The sequence below is a fragment of the Canis lupus genome, chromosome X (genome assembly GCF_048164855.1).
Source record: "Canis lupus baileyi chromosome X, mCanLup2.hap1, whole genome shotgun sequence".
Taxonomy (NCBI): Eukaryota; Metazoa; Chordata; class Mammalia; order Carnivora; family Canidae; genus Canis; species Canis lupus.
In genome coordinates, this window is record NC_132876.1 from 108,181,660 (window position 1) to 108,196,538 (window position 14,879).

Sequence of the window (14,879 nt, forward strand, 5' to 3'; positions counted from 1 at the left end):
GAAAACATGAGCTGGGGGTGAGAAGAAGGGTGAGGTAAGGAGAGAGGGAGAGAGAATCTCAAGCAGACTCCACACTCAACATGAAGCCTGACATGGGACTTGATCTCAGGACCCTGAGATCATGACCTGAGCCAAAATCAACAGTCAGTTGCTTAACTAACTCTACCACCAAGGCACCCTTAAATTAGATTAATACCAAATATTTTTCTAGATCACATGAACTTGAAAAACATTTGGATTTGTTTCTATCTTTCTGAGAGTTTTAGTTGCCCAATCCTTAAAAGTACTTGTCTTCAACTAAATAGAGCTTTTTTTACAAATTATTTTTAGCAATATCATATGGAGGTAAATATCTCACATTTACCAACATACCTGGACACAGAAATACACAAACAAGGGGCAACTATTACTTATAGCTTTTATTTTACTAATATTTGTAGAGAGAACATTATAGGCTCAATTTTCAAATACCTACTTCTTTTTTTTTTTTTACTTTTTTTTTGTTACTTCCTCTTTTTTTTTTTTTTAATGAAAATCTTTTCCCTAAAGTTTGCTTTCAAAGAATGCCTCTTAGGTCCTTGAAAAGATGGAAGTAGAAGGTTTACAGAGAAAGTATCCAAGTTTTCTCTAAGGTGAAATTTGGAACATATCTGCCTGTTATCAGAGCTGCTAGAGTTTGGGTAGAAAAGCCCTTTCAGTAGTGGTATTTTTTAAAAAGGCTTCTTTCCCCTCCTCCCTTTTTTTCTTTAGTCTCAGGTGACTGTGTGCTATGTTTACACTTCAAAGACATGGTAAGATGTGTAACTTTAAAGGGACAGAGAAACAATGAAAGTTTTTTTCTAAGTATAGGACAATTTTGTTCCAGTATCTTGATTTTTATAATATCCACAAACATTTTGAGAGGTGAGGTTTATAAAGATGGGTGTGCTTTGACTTGTTTTTAGAGTTGCATCTCTGGTTTTATAGATACATATAAGACAAAGACAGTTGTTTTTAATTCCCCAAGGAACTGGATTACAGCCTAAATATCACGGGACTGTCCCACCTTTTTAACTAAATTTATCTCTTTATGTCAGGGAGATTTTTAACTAAAACGGGAATCAAAAGATTTATGCCTTTGTAAAGTCTGTATAAGATTTTAACAAAAGCCTTCTTTCTAGGTACACAGTTCAACCTTGGCTATTAGTCTGAATATTGGCCTTGCAGTTCATATGTAGGAGGTGCTAAGAGAAATTGTGGTCCTGGTTCCTCCATGCAGGGAGGCTTCTTCAGGAAGCAGTCTAAACTGTCTAATAACGGTAATATACTCTTGGGCTGGAAGAACTCCCCTTAGCAGCTGGTCAAGGTCTCTGTGAATGAGGTTATGAATAGCAATTAGTCTTTACAACTATTCTCTAAATTTGGTCAGATCTTTAGAAAGTGGAGGAAAGAGGGTCTTATAAATTAAAAGATCTGTTGCTGTTTAGGGGATATGAATTTTTTGTAGTGTTGGTGGGGTTTAGGATATATTGATGAAAGTTATTGCAAAGAAATGCCTGAAGTTGGCAGAGCCTGATTTTAGCAAATTGAGCCCTACCGCCTGTCCCAGGTGCTTTGATAAATTCAGTTTCTGGCTTTCAGCATTTACAAGAGTAGTCTGTATATTTTGAACCTAGAGATTAAGCTGGAGTGCTTTCTGCAAATACAGGGAAAGGGAAGTTAAAACAGGCAGATGGAACTGGATTTTAAGAAAGGAAATTTTCATGAGATATGGGCATATATTTGTCTTAAGTCTAATTTTGTTCTTTTATCCTGTCAAGGGAGTCTCTAAGGCTAGCTGTTATTCTAATAAGACAACTGAGAGTTCTTTATAAAGGACTTTTCTTCAAATATAGCCAATTTAAAGGATCTATTGTCTGGCCGTTTCTGAGTAGGACCTATTAATAGTAATTCAAACCAATAAGCTTTTTATTGTCATAACCAAAGATGCAAGAGGCATCTGGTGTAGATGATGTAGCCCCCATGATTCAAAAGTTCACCCCCAAAATTAGTTTAAGAAAGTGAAGACCTTTGTTGCACAGGTGGTAAGGATAGTGTAGTTAAAAATAGCATCTCCAATCTCCCATGAAATCATGAGATGCCTCCAGTTACAGACCTGCTCATCTGTGACACTGCATAGGTGCTACTGGAATGAGATTTTTCCAGCACTGACAAGCAATGAAGATTAAGACAACAAAGGCCTCTTATGGGCTAAGGCCTCTTAGGACTTAGTCCCCTGAGAGCTGACACGGCTGGACAGAGTGTGCTGTTTGTAACTGTGTGTTTTGGATCCCCAGTCTATTTGACTAACCACCAAGGTACACCCTGGTAAGTGCACCCTCCAAATGGCAGAAACCAGAGAGAATGTTCTCACTGATCACAAAGCTCTTAGGACACAGAACAAGATGAAAGGAAAAACCTTATGCAGTTGTTCTTGTATGCACTTTAACAGCTTAGGCTAACCCTTGGGTCTCTTGGAGCCATACTAATACCCAGGAGGGGTGTGCTGTGAGTTGGGGATTGTGTGTTGTTTTATAGTGTACCCTGTTGCACAGAAGTTTTCTCGAGGTTGACAGGTGGCCTAGTGTCAACCTAACCCATTCTGTGACCAACTTATCCTAACATGAAAGTCTTTGAGTTAAGTGGCAAGCACTCTAGTAGCTTTTAAATGCCTCATCTGGGCCCACCAGTTTTGTGGCTTTGGCTTCTAAGATGTCCCTTAGTAACAGCCTTTACCTCATGGGAACATAAACCCACAGTAAAATTTGTCTAAACAGACACTGGTCTGATGAGAACCATGAACTCACCAGTTTGTGAGGCTGTCTTGAATAGTAGGTTTATAGGGCCTGCACTTGAGTTCTGCCCTATGACAGGGCAGACAAATGACACAAAAGACACAGAAAAAGAAAAACAAAGGACATCTCTTGGAGGAAATGGATCAGAAACCAAAGAGTACTCTATCAACATTTTACCCAAGAGTCAGTAAGCCCTAGGAACTGGTCCCACAATATTTTCTCCTGCTCACCTAAATTGAGAAAGAGAAAGAAAGATTCTCACCACTCTTGCTCCATTGAATTTTGCAGGCAGAGATTCTGGGAGGCTGACAATCTTACTGGTTGTATGTCAGATATCTCAGGATCTCTTAGTTGCAGTATTGTTCAGGGCAAATGTGTCAAGTATCCTGCTGACTATGCCAACTGAAAGGAAGGAAAAATTCTTGTCTAGTCCAACTGGACTCGGAATTAAATTTACATGAGACAGAATAACAGGAGAAAAAAACTGAAGTTTTATTACATGAACACTGAGACCCAATAAGTGACAAGGCAGGCAATTTTTATAATTTTAGACAGACAATACATCTATGAGGAATTGACATGACAAGGAAAACAACTTTGGCAGCTTTTATTAGTAAGTCTAAACAGAATTTGGGCTGGGGTAGTAAATTAAGAAAAAGTAACAAAAGTTGTTTCTATAGCCTTTTTGGCTCCAAACTTCCCATCTCTGATGATAAGGCTGTCTCTTTATCTCCTACTACAGGGGTGGTCCCTTTCACATGGGAGATTTATTTCCTGCTTTCAGGCGGACAGGGAGGAGTCTGAGTTTCCTTGCATAGGCTGTCTCTTTTGTAACTTTTATTTAAAATAATCTACCAAAGTGGCACATTTTGGGGCATACTGCCCTTGGCCCTTACAGCACTTTGGTAGAAATGAAACAGATATTTTGACTCCTATTACATTCCTGTATCTGTTTATCAATTGGTTCAAAATTCAGAAGGACGGAGTATGAATAATCATCACTTGTGGACCACAATATAAGGCAGTAATGATCATAGCATTTTCAAGGTAGGTGAAAGTAAAGGAGACTAAAGAAAAAAATACTGGTTAACCAGAAGATCTGTGGCAGAAAGAAGTAAGTGATGAGTTGAGGTAAGAAGGAAGGGGGCAGATTGTTCTGGTTGCCATAATATGGATGGAATGTTTACATCCTAGCTGCTATAAGAAAGGTGTAAAATCAATTTTAACACAGCTAAATGCTAAACATTATTATAAAGATTCTTTCAAAGAATGGGAGAAGATAACTTTGTTCAAGAAGCATGTGAGAAGGGACACCTGGGTAGCTCAGGGGTTGAGCGTCTCCCTTTAGCTCAGGTCATGATCCCAGGGTCCGGGATCGAGTTCTGCATCAGGCTCCCTGCAGGAAGCCTGCTTCTGCCTCTGTCTATGTCTCTGCCTCTCTCTCTCTCTCTCTCTCTCTCATAAATAAATAAATCGTTTTTTAAAAAATGTTAAAAAGAAGCATGTGAGAAAATGCAGGACAAGGAGGGTAGGATAACCTTGGAAAGTTTTACAGAGGTGATACATTCCAAAAGTTGATGGTCCTGTGTGTTAGCAGCATGCCCTATATCTACCAGCAGCCCCTTGGGACGCAGCAAGAAATGAAGATGAAAAAGAAGACAGAAGAAAGTGCTAAAGGATTTTCATTAGGTGCTGGAGGCAAAAGGACCCTGGAGTTTGTTTCATTGTACAAATTCATATATACAGCACATTAGATGTATCATCTATGAGAATGTGTCCCCCAGGGCCAGGAGCAAACACACCATTTGAAATCTGACATGACCTTAGATGGCAAGAGTTCTTTAGAGAGGAAGAGAGGCTGCCTTGCTATTTGGTTCTCCATGTGGTAAGGATTTCCCCACCAAGTCTTTTCTTGGAGATACCTGCTTATTTTTTTTCTCAATGAGTGCCTGCTGCTGGTGCCAGGAGAAGCTCTGGAATGAATGCAGTATCCATGGAGAGGCTGCAGTGAAGATGTGCTTCTAGCTATGTAAGATGATGGCAGGGGTTGAGGGTGAGGAATTTGCTTTCCAACTTCAGAACTCACCACAATAGGCTTCTCCTTTCCCTTTCTAGTATTTTCCTAGTTTTCTCCATCTCAGCTTAATTAGTGTGCAAGATTGCTGAGTCCCTGATCACTAACAAAAACTTCTTTCTCTGGAATATTGGATCTGGAATTGATATTAAAACACTTCAGACTTGGTGGTTATCCTAAAGCATCTTTAAGGGGAAAATAAAGGGTGGAACAAGAAGACCCTTGAGCTCTGCTACATGTCACTTTTCCAGTAACCACCTTATTTAGCAAGGCACTCCCCAGATTACTCATCTTACTACCCACCTTAGTACTCATCATTTTCCAGTAGATTCTATAATTTATTTATGTTATTTACTGTTTGTCTCTCACTTGAATATAAATTACCAGAGGGCAGAGGTTTTCCTGTTGTGTTTGCAACTGTATCCTCGATGCCTAGAACACTGTCTGGCACATAGAAGAAATTCAATTAATATTTGTTGTATCTGTTTCATTTTGTATGGAAGTCCAGATAGAAAGTACAGCAAGCAGTGTGAACATGCCCCCCTATCTCCTCAGTCCTTACCCTCTCCAAGCATACTAGCTTGACTTCCAACTGCCAGCACTTTGCATCTCTTTGCTTAAGGGATTTCGTTGGCCATCAGAGTTTCTTCTGCTCTGCAGCACCTGCCAGGCCAGAAGAGCAGAGAATTAGCACTCTGTGAGGAGCCCAAAACTAATAGCTGATTGACAGAGTTGATGGATTAAAACCACAGCTTGCTCCCACTTCAGTAGGTATAAATCTGAGGTCCATGTTCTACACTGTATCCCAAAGTTCCTCAGTGCACTTAAGCTATGGTTGCCTGCAGTGTCACTTGCTTGAAACACATATCTTGTATTAGCTATCTTCCCTTCCCTGACTCACTTTCCATATCCTATGCTCCCATTAGTATTTCCTGAGATCACTTCCGAAACAAACTCAAATTCTTGTCTCAGGGGCTATTCTTAGGGGAACTCAAGCTGAGATAGAAAGTGTTCAATAAATGTTCAAATTAATTAATCATTATATTTGTGTACTACTTTTTATGCCTATTGGAGTAGGTAGCAAACTAATTAGCTGTGGGTCAATTTTGCCTGACGATGTAGGGTGGCAATGTTTGAATACTTCTACATGGCATGTATTTGGCATCCACCTGGTATAGGTATTCATATTGAGGCTTTTGGGGCTGGAGAGTGTGTTGTGAGAGGCAGCACATGGAATTGAGAAGCACAATTCATTCATTCATTCCAAGATTTTTAAAAATTAATTAATATTTAAATTCAGTTTGCCGATATACAGTATAACACTCGGTGCTCATTCCATCACATGCCCTCCTTAATGCCCATCACCCAGCCAAGATTATATTTAAATGCAAGTTAGTTAACATAAGTGTAGTATTGGTATCAGGAGTAAAATTTAGTGATTCATCACTTGCATGTAACATACAGTGCTCAACACAAGTGCCCTCCGTAATGCCCATTACGCATTTAACCCATCTTCCACCCACCTCCCTTCCAGCAACCCTCACTTTATTCTCTGAAGGCAGTTAAGAGTCTCTATTGGTTTATCTCCTTCTCTGCTTTTATTTTATTTTTCTTTCCCTTCCCCTATGTTCATCTGTTTTTTTTTTCTTAAATTCCACATATGAGTGAAATCTTACGGTATTTGTCTTTCTCTAACGGACTTATTTTGCTTAGCATAATACCCTCTAGTTCCATCTACATCATTGCAAATGTCAAGATTTAATTCTTCTTTATGGCTGAGTAATATGCCTATATATATATATATATATATGCCATTATATATATGATATATATACCATATCTTCTTTCATCTTCTTTATCCATCAGTCAATAAACATTTGGGATCTTTTCATAATTTGGCTATTATTGATAATGCTGCTATAAACATTGGGGTGCATGTGCCCCTTTGAATCATATTTTTTTATCCTTGGGATAAATACCTACTAGTGTAATTGCTGGGCCATAGGGTAGTTCTATTTTTAACTTTTGAGAAACCTCCATGCTGTTATCCAGAATGGCTGCACCAGTTGGAATTCCCACCAAGGGCAAACATGTTTCCTGAGTTGTTAATTTTAGCCATTTTGGTTTGTGTGACATAGTACCTCATCATGGTTTTGATTTGTATTCCCTGATGATATGTGATGGTGAGCATTTTTTCATGTATCTGTTAGTCATTTGTACATCTTCTTTGGAGAAATATCTGTTCATATCTTCTGCCCATTTCTTAATTGGATTTTTTATTTTGGGGGTATCAATTTTGATAAGTTCTTTATAGATTTTGAATATTAGACCTCTATCCAATATGTCATTTATGAATATCTTCTCCCATTCTGCAGATGGCCTTTTAGTTTTATTCATTGTTTCCTTTGCTGTGCAGAAGCTTTTTATCTTGATGAAGTCCCAGTAGTTCATTTTTGCTTTTGTTTCCCTTCCCTCTGGCAACGTGTCTAGTAAGAAGTTGCTATAGTCCAGGTCAAAGAGTTGCTGCCTGTGTTCTCGTCTAGGATTTTAATGGTTTCATTTCTCATATTAGATCTTTCATCCATTTTGAATTTATTTTTGTGTGTGGTGTAAGAAAGTGGCCCAATTTCATTATTCTGCATATTACTGTCTAGTTTTCCCAACACCATTTGTTGAAGAGACTGTCTTTTTTCCATTGGATATTCTTTCCTGCTTTGTTGAATATGAGTTGACCATAGAGTTGAGGGTCCATTTCTGGGTTCTTTATTCTGTTCCACTAACCTGTGTGTCAATACCATACTGTCTTGTGCCAGTACCATACTTTCTTGATGACTACAGCTTTGTAATACAACTTGAAGTCTGGAATTATGATGCCTCCAGCCTTGGTTTTCTTTTTCAACATTACTTTGGCTATTCAGGGTCATTTCTGGTTGCATACAAATTTTAGAATTATTTGTTCTAGTTCTGTGAAAAATGCTGGTGGTATTTTGATAGGGATTACATTGAACATGTGGATTGCTTTGGGTAGTATAGACATTTTAACACTATCTGTTCTTCTGATCCATGAACATGAAATGTTTTTCTATTTCTTTGTGTCTTCTTCAACTGCTTCCATAAGTGTTCTATAGTTTTCAGAGTACAAATCTTTTACCTCTTTGGTTAGGTTTATTCCTAGGTATCTTATGGTATTTGCAATTGTAAATGGGATCGATTCCTTGATTTCTCTTTCTTCTTCATTATTGGTGTATAGAAATGTAACAGATTTCTTTTTTTTAAGATTTTATTTATTTATTCATGAGACACAGAGAGAGAGAGAGAGAGAGAGAGAGAGGCAGAGACACAGGCAGAGGGAGAAGCAGGCTCCATGCAGGGAGCCCGACATGGGACTCGATGCCGGGTCTCCAGGATCATGCCCTGGGCCGAAGGCAGGCGCTAAAATCCTGAGCCACCCGGGCTGCCCCAGATTTCTGTACTTGCTTTTATATCGTGGGACTTTACTGAATTCCTGTATCAGTTATAGCAATTTTTTGGTGGAGTCTTTTGGATTTTCCTTTCTTTTCTTCTTTTTTTTTTGTCTTTTTGAGAGAGAGAGAGAAGGCATGAGCAGGGGCAGGAGGGAGGGGCAGAGGTGTAGGGAGAGAGAGAGCATCTTAAGCAGGCTCCACACCCAGCTCAGAACCCGAAGCAGGGCTCAATCTCATGACCTGAGGTCATGACCTGAACTGAAATCAAGACTCTGATGCTTAAATGACTGACCCACACCCCTTTCAAGTTTTCTACATAGAGTATCATGTCATCTGCAAAGAGTGAAAGTCTGACTTCTTCCTTGCTGATTAGAATGCCTTTTATTTCTTTTTGTTGTCTGATTGCTTATGCTAGGACTTCTAGTACTATGTTGAACAGCAGTGGTAAGAGTGAACATCCCTGTCTTGTTCCTGACCATAGAGTAAAGGACATCCCTGTCATGTTTTTCTCCATTGAGGATGATATAAGCTGTGGGTCTTTTGTATATGGCCTTTATGATAGTGAGGTATGTTCCTTCTATTCCTACTTTCTTGAGGGTTTCTATTGAGAAATAATTGCTGTATTTTGTCAAATACTTTTTCTGCATTTATTCAGAGGATTATATAGTTTTTATCCTTTCTTTTATTAATGTGATGCATCATGTTCATTTTTTGGTGGATATTGAACCACCCTGCAGCCCAGGAATAAATCTCACTTTTATGAATAATACTTTATGTTATTATTATATAATGTTTATGTTGAATAATACTTTTAATGTACTGTTAGATTTGATTAGCTACTATCTTGTTGAAAATTTTTGCATCCATATTCATCAAGGATATTGGTCTGTCATTCTCCTTTTTAGTGGGGTATTTGTCTGGTTTTGGAATCAAAGTAGTACTGACCTCGTGGAATGAATTTGGAAGTTTTCCCTGAACTTTTATTTTTTGGAACAGCTTCAGAAGAATAGGCATTAATTCTTTAAATGTCTGGTAGAATTCCCCTAGGAAGCAATCTGGCGCTGGACTCTTGTTTGTTGAGAGATTTTTATTACTGATTCAGTTTCTTTGCTAGTTATGTATCTGTTCAAATTTTCTATTTCTTCCTGTTTTAGTTTTGGTAGTTTGTATGTTTTTAGGAATTTATCTATTCCTTCCAGATTGCCCAATTTGTTGGGACAGTGTTCATAGTATTCTCTTATAATTGTTTGTATATCTGTGGTGTTGGTTGTGAACTCTCCTCTTTTATGCATGATTTTATTTATTTGAGTCCTTTTTCTTTTCTTTTTGATAAGTCCTGCTAGGAGTTTATCAATTTTGTTAATTCTTTCAAAGAACAAGCTCCTACTTTCATTGATCTGTTGCACTGTTTTTTTTTTTTAATTTCTATTTAATGGACTTCTGCTCTAATCTTCATTATTTCCCTTTTCCTTCTGGATTTAGGCTTTTTTACTGTTCTTTTTCCAGCTCCTTTAGGTGTAGGTTTAGGTTGTGTATTTGAGACTTTTCTTGCTTCTTAAGGAAGGCCTGTATTACTATGTACTTTCCTATCTTGACTGCCTTTCCTGGATCCAAAAGGTTTTGGATTGTTGTGTTTTTAATCCCATTTGCTTCTATGTATTTTTTTATTTCTTCTTTAATTTCCTGGTTAACTCATTCATTCTTTAGAAGGATGTTCTTTAACCTCCATGTATTTGTGGTCTTTTCAAAATTTTTCTTGTGGTTGACTTCATGTTTCACAGTGTTGTGGTCTGAAAGTATGCATGGTGTGATCTCTATCTTTTTGTATTTGTTAAGGTCTGATTTGTGAATTAGTGTGTTATCTATTCTGGAGAGTATTCCATGTGCACTTGAAAAGAATATGTATTCTGCTTTACGATGAAATACTCTGAATATTATCTGTTAAGTCCATCTGGTCCAGTGTGTCATTCAATCCTATTATTTCTTTGTTGATCTTCTGCTTTTTTTAAAAAAAATATTTATTTATTTGAGAAAGAGAGAGTACCAGTGGGGAAAAGTGCAGAGGAAGAGGGAGAAGCAGATTTCCTGCTGAGTAGAGAGCCCAATGTGGGGCTCAATCCCAGAACCCTAGGATCATGACCTGAGTTGAAGGCAGATGGTTAACTGACTGAGATACCCAGGTACCCCTTGATCTTCTGCTTAGATGATCTGTCCATTGCTGTGAGTGGGGTACTAAAGTCTCCTACTATTATATTATTATCAATGAGTTTCTTTAAATTTGTTATTAATTTTTTATATATTTGGTTGCTCTCAGGTTAGGGGCATAAATATTTACAATTATTAGGTCTTCTTGATGGATAGACCCCTTAATTATGCTGTAGTATCCTTTTTGATCTCTTATTATAATATTTGGCTTAACATTTAATTTGCCTGATATAAATATGACTACTATAGCTTTCATTTGATGTCCATTAGCATGATAGATGGCTTTCCACCCCTTTACTTTCTATCTGTAGGTGTTTTGGGGTCTAAACTGAGTCTCTTGAAGCAGCATATTGATGGGTCTTGTTTATCTATTCTGATACCCTATGTCTTTTGATTAGAGTTTTTAGTCCATTTACATTCAGAGTAATTATTGATAGATATGAATTTAGTGCCATTGTATTACCTATAAAGTCACTATAGGTTGTCTGTGTTCCCGTCTAGTCTTTGTTGCCTGATTTCTCTTTCCAACAAGCACAATTTAAAAGGCTTTGATGTTACAATCACACACTAGAATATTATTCAGCAATGAATAGAAATGAAACATAAATATATTCTAAAACTTAGACAAACCTTGGAGACATTATACTAAATGAGAGAAGGAAATCACAGAAGATCTTATAATGTATGATTTCATTTTTATGAAATGTCCAAATAAGGAAATCTGTAGAGATAGAAAGTAGGTTAGATGTTACCTATGCTTTTCAGGGGTAGGAGATCTGGGGATTTGATGACTATGAGGAGTGGGATTTGTTTTGGGGGTAATGAAAATGGTCTAAAGACTGTGGTGATGGATGGACAACTCTATGAATATATTAACATCCATTGATTTGCACACTTCAAATGGATAAATTATGTGGCTTGTGAATTATATCTTAGTAAAGCTTTTTGAAAAAAAAAGGCTTTCCTATCTGGCACATTTAGAATCAAGTTCCTACTATACAATATGCTTGCCATGCATAAGCCATTTGAGCTGTGCAGGTAAATTGTCAGTGGGGGAAAAGAATGATGAATCTTCTGTGTCTGGTTTCTTAGGAGAAGATGAAAGGGATTCAAAAGAGGAGAGAGAAGTAAGAATGAGAGGTATTTTGGTCTAGGGAGAGAAAGTACAGAAATGAATAATAATAGCAAAAACTTCCTCTTATGGAGTGCCTGCAATGTACCAGGTCCTATACTAGGCATTTTGGCTTCAAAATTTTTTATTTTGTAATTATTCATGGTAGTTATTATTAACTCTTTTGCAAAAAAAATAAACAAAGACCCAGAAAGATTAAATGATTAAGCCATGATCACCAAGCTAATGAATCCAGACATAAAGTTCAAAACCCAGGTCTGTCTTCATCTGGAGATTGCACACTTTTCTTTACTAACTATATACTGATTGTAGTAAATACTTTAATAGGGCTTCTGTGTGCTAGACACAGTTCTAAGCTCCGTGTATATGTTAGGTCATTTAAACTGTAGGGAGGGCATGCCAGATTAAAAAAAAAATGAAGAGCGTTAGGGACAGATTGATAAAGAGAGATTTGAAACATATTTTTTAAAGGTCTCTAAGTTTTCTAAAATTGGGAAATCAGATAATTCCATTATTTATGTGTGATTTAGAAGTTTTGGCAGAATATTGTTAGTTATTTTGCTTTTGAAAGATAGCTGATATGACTAAGGAGAATCAAAATATTAGGCTGTCTGTAAAATTATTGAAGATAGCCAAGAAGCCATTTTGCAATTTGTTTGAACTTTACCTTATATCCAAAGGGTAGTCACTAAATGTTTACAATTATGGGACTGCCATGATATGTTCTAGAAATGTGAATGTGAATTGTGAATCTCTGTTCTGTGGGAATAATAAATTGGAAGGGATACTAAAGAATAAAAGCAGGAATACCACTGCTGAGGTATTACTACCATGTTTCTAGCTTGAGAGAATGTTTTATAGAGCCAGGGTACTGGCAGTAAACATGGAAAAGAAGGGCAGGATTATAAGAGATGATGTAAAGGAACAGGTAGTAAAAGGATTTGTTGAGGAGAACCTGAAGAGAGAAAGGTATCAAAGACAATTTTGAAGTTTAGAGCCTGGGAAACTCTCCTATTGTCCATCCCCAACCCCCACCCCCACCCCCACCCTATTGACCCTGAGAAGTGATAGCTTAAGGGGTTAATTTAGCATTTTGGTATTTCCTAAAGGGTGGAGAAGTTGACAAGTAAACTTAATTCTTCTGAACTCTAAAGCAAACAAACGTTGAAGGCCTGTGTAGTGTCCTAGTCTGTAGGCCACAAGAGGGCTATACTATAGTTCTTTTATTTAGGACATTCCTACAAAATGTTTTGTATGGTTAGAACATTCAAAGAATAATAGATCCATTTCAGAAGCTAAGTTCCTTGGTGTCCAAATCATAATCCATTCGATTCACTTTCTTTTTTCTTTTTTAAATTAAGTTTTTAAAATTTAATTACATTGAATTTACTTTATTTTAATTCCATTATAGTTAACATACAGTGTTATATTTTAGGTGTACAATATAATAATTCAATACTTCCATACAAGATCCAGTGCACATCCCCATCACCAATTTCACCCATCCTCCCACCCCACCTCCCCTCTGGTAGTCATCAGTTTGTTCTCTAGAATTAAGAGCCCATTTCTTGATTTGCCTCTTTCTCTTTTTTTTCCTTTGATCATTTGTTTTGTTTCTTAAATTCCACATATGATTGTAATCATATGGTATTTGCCTTTCTCTGACTTATTTTGACTAACATTATACTCTCTAGCTCATCCATGTCATTGCAAATGGCAAGATTTCATTCTTTTGTATGAATAATATTCCATCATATATACATATATACACATATATATACACATACACATATATATATATGTATACACACACTAACACACACCACATCTTCTTTGTCCGTCATCTGTCATTGGCCACTTGGGCTGCCTCCATAATTTGGCTATTGTTTTTTTTTTTTTTCATAATTTGGCTATTGTAAATAATGGTGCAATAAACATAGGGGTGTGTGTATTCCTTTGAATTAGTGTTTTTGTATTTTGGGAGTAAATACCCAGTAGTGTGATTCCTGGATCATAGAGTAGTTCTATTTTTAACTTTTTGGGTACCCTGCGTGCTATTTTCCACAGAGGCTCTACCAGTTTGCGTTTCCACCAACAGTGCACCAGGGTTTCTTTTTTTTCCACATCTTTACTAACACTTGTTGTTTCTTGTGTTTTTGATATTAGCTTTCCACAAGTGGTGATGAAAAAAAATACTCATTGTGAAATTTCTAGAAAAATATGTTCCTTTCGCTTCTTAGAAAGGGGAGAAATTAGTTACCTTTGCCAGTTCTCTAACTCTCTGGGGATAAAGAAGAAAAGAGAAGAAGCAGTTACTTTTATTTGCTCCTGCTTAAAACTAGATGGATTTGAGTTTGCCTAGTTGCCTTTGACCATTCACTATCCTAGGCCCTTTTTAAAAGCAGGTGCTATCCCTTTATATTTCCTCTTCTTTAGGATTTCACAAGCCCTAAGCTCCATTACTTTTTCCTATCCTTCTAACAAACAAGTTATTTTCTCCTTAGTTGTCAACTATAATAGAAAATAAAGTATTAATTTCAATATATTCTCCCAGAATGGTTGTTGTCCTTCCATTTTCTTACTTTTAAAAAAGCACTTATTCCTATTTTCAATGTAATTTTTGTGATATTTATAATTTCATGTTGTTGAATTAGATACTATGCCATGTAAATTGCAAATCTTTCAGAAAGAAGAAAGTGAAGTCTCACTTAGGAATTTACAATTAGATGAAAGGGAAAGCCTGCAGAAGAAAAGAATAGGAAATATATGTACAAGAAAATAATTAGTTTCAGAAATGAGAGGACATAGAGAGTAACTCTTTTAGATAGAAAAGGAAGAATAAAATAAATGTTTTCTGTCACCCAGAACATTGGGTTTTCAAGTTACCTCATATAAATGATCCTCCTTTGATGTGAACTTATCTACTTCTTTTGATATAAGTTAAGGAGTAGCAACTGCCCCTCCCATACTGACTCTGGCATTGTGCCAGGTATCTCCACTCTGTTCATATATGATGTCAGGTTTAATCTGAGTGGTAATGAAATGGAATAGAGAGGCCAGGCAAAAGTTGGTCGAAACAGGCTTTTTTTTAAAAGATTTTATTTATTAGAGAGAGGGAGAGAGGGAAAGGGGGAGAGATGGAGAGAGAGAGAGAGAGAGAGAGGCAGAGACACAGGCAGAGGGAGAAGCAG

General features: G+C 37.0%; 2 long non-coding RNA genes across 2 annotated transcripts in view; one reads left to right on the forward strand and one right to left on the reverse strand.

Annotated features, from left to right (window-relative positions):
* The window catches only part of LOC140628650 (uncharacterized), a 42,207-nt gene extending 38,995 nt beyond the window's left edge, over positions 1-3,212 (reverse strand). The window contains exon 1 of the long non-coding RNA XR_012026678.1: positions 3,076-3,212. This is a non-coding gene — a long non-coding RNA (uncharacterized lncRNA). The remainder of the gene's footprint in view (positions 1-3,075) is intronic.
* The window catches only part of LOC140628649 (uncharacterized), a 207,710-nt gene continuing 195,034 nt past the window's right edge, over positions 2,204-14,879 (forward strand). The window contains exon 1 of the long non-coding RNA XR_012026675.1: positions 2,204-2,346. This is a non-coding gene — a long non-coding RNA (uncharacterized lncRNA). The remainder of the gene's footprint in view (positions 2,347-14,879) is intronic.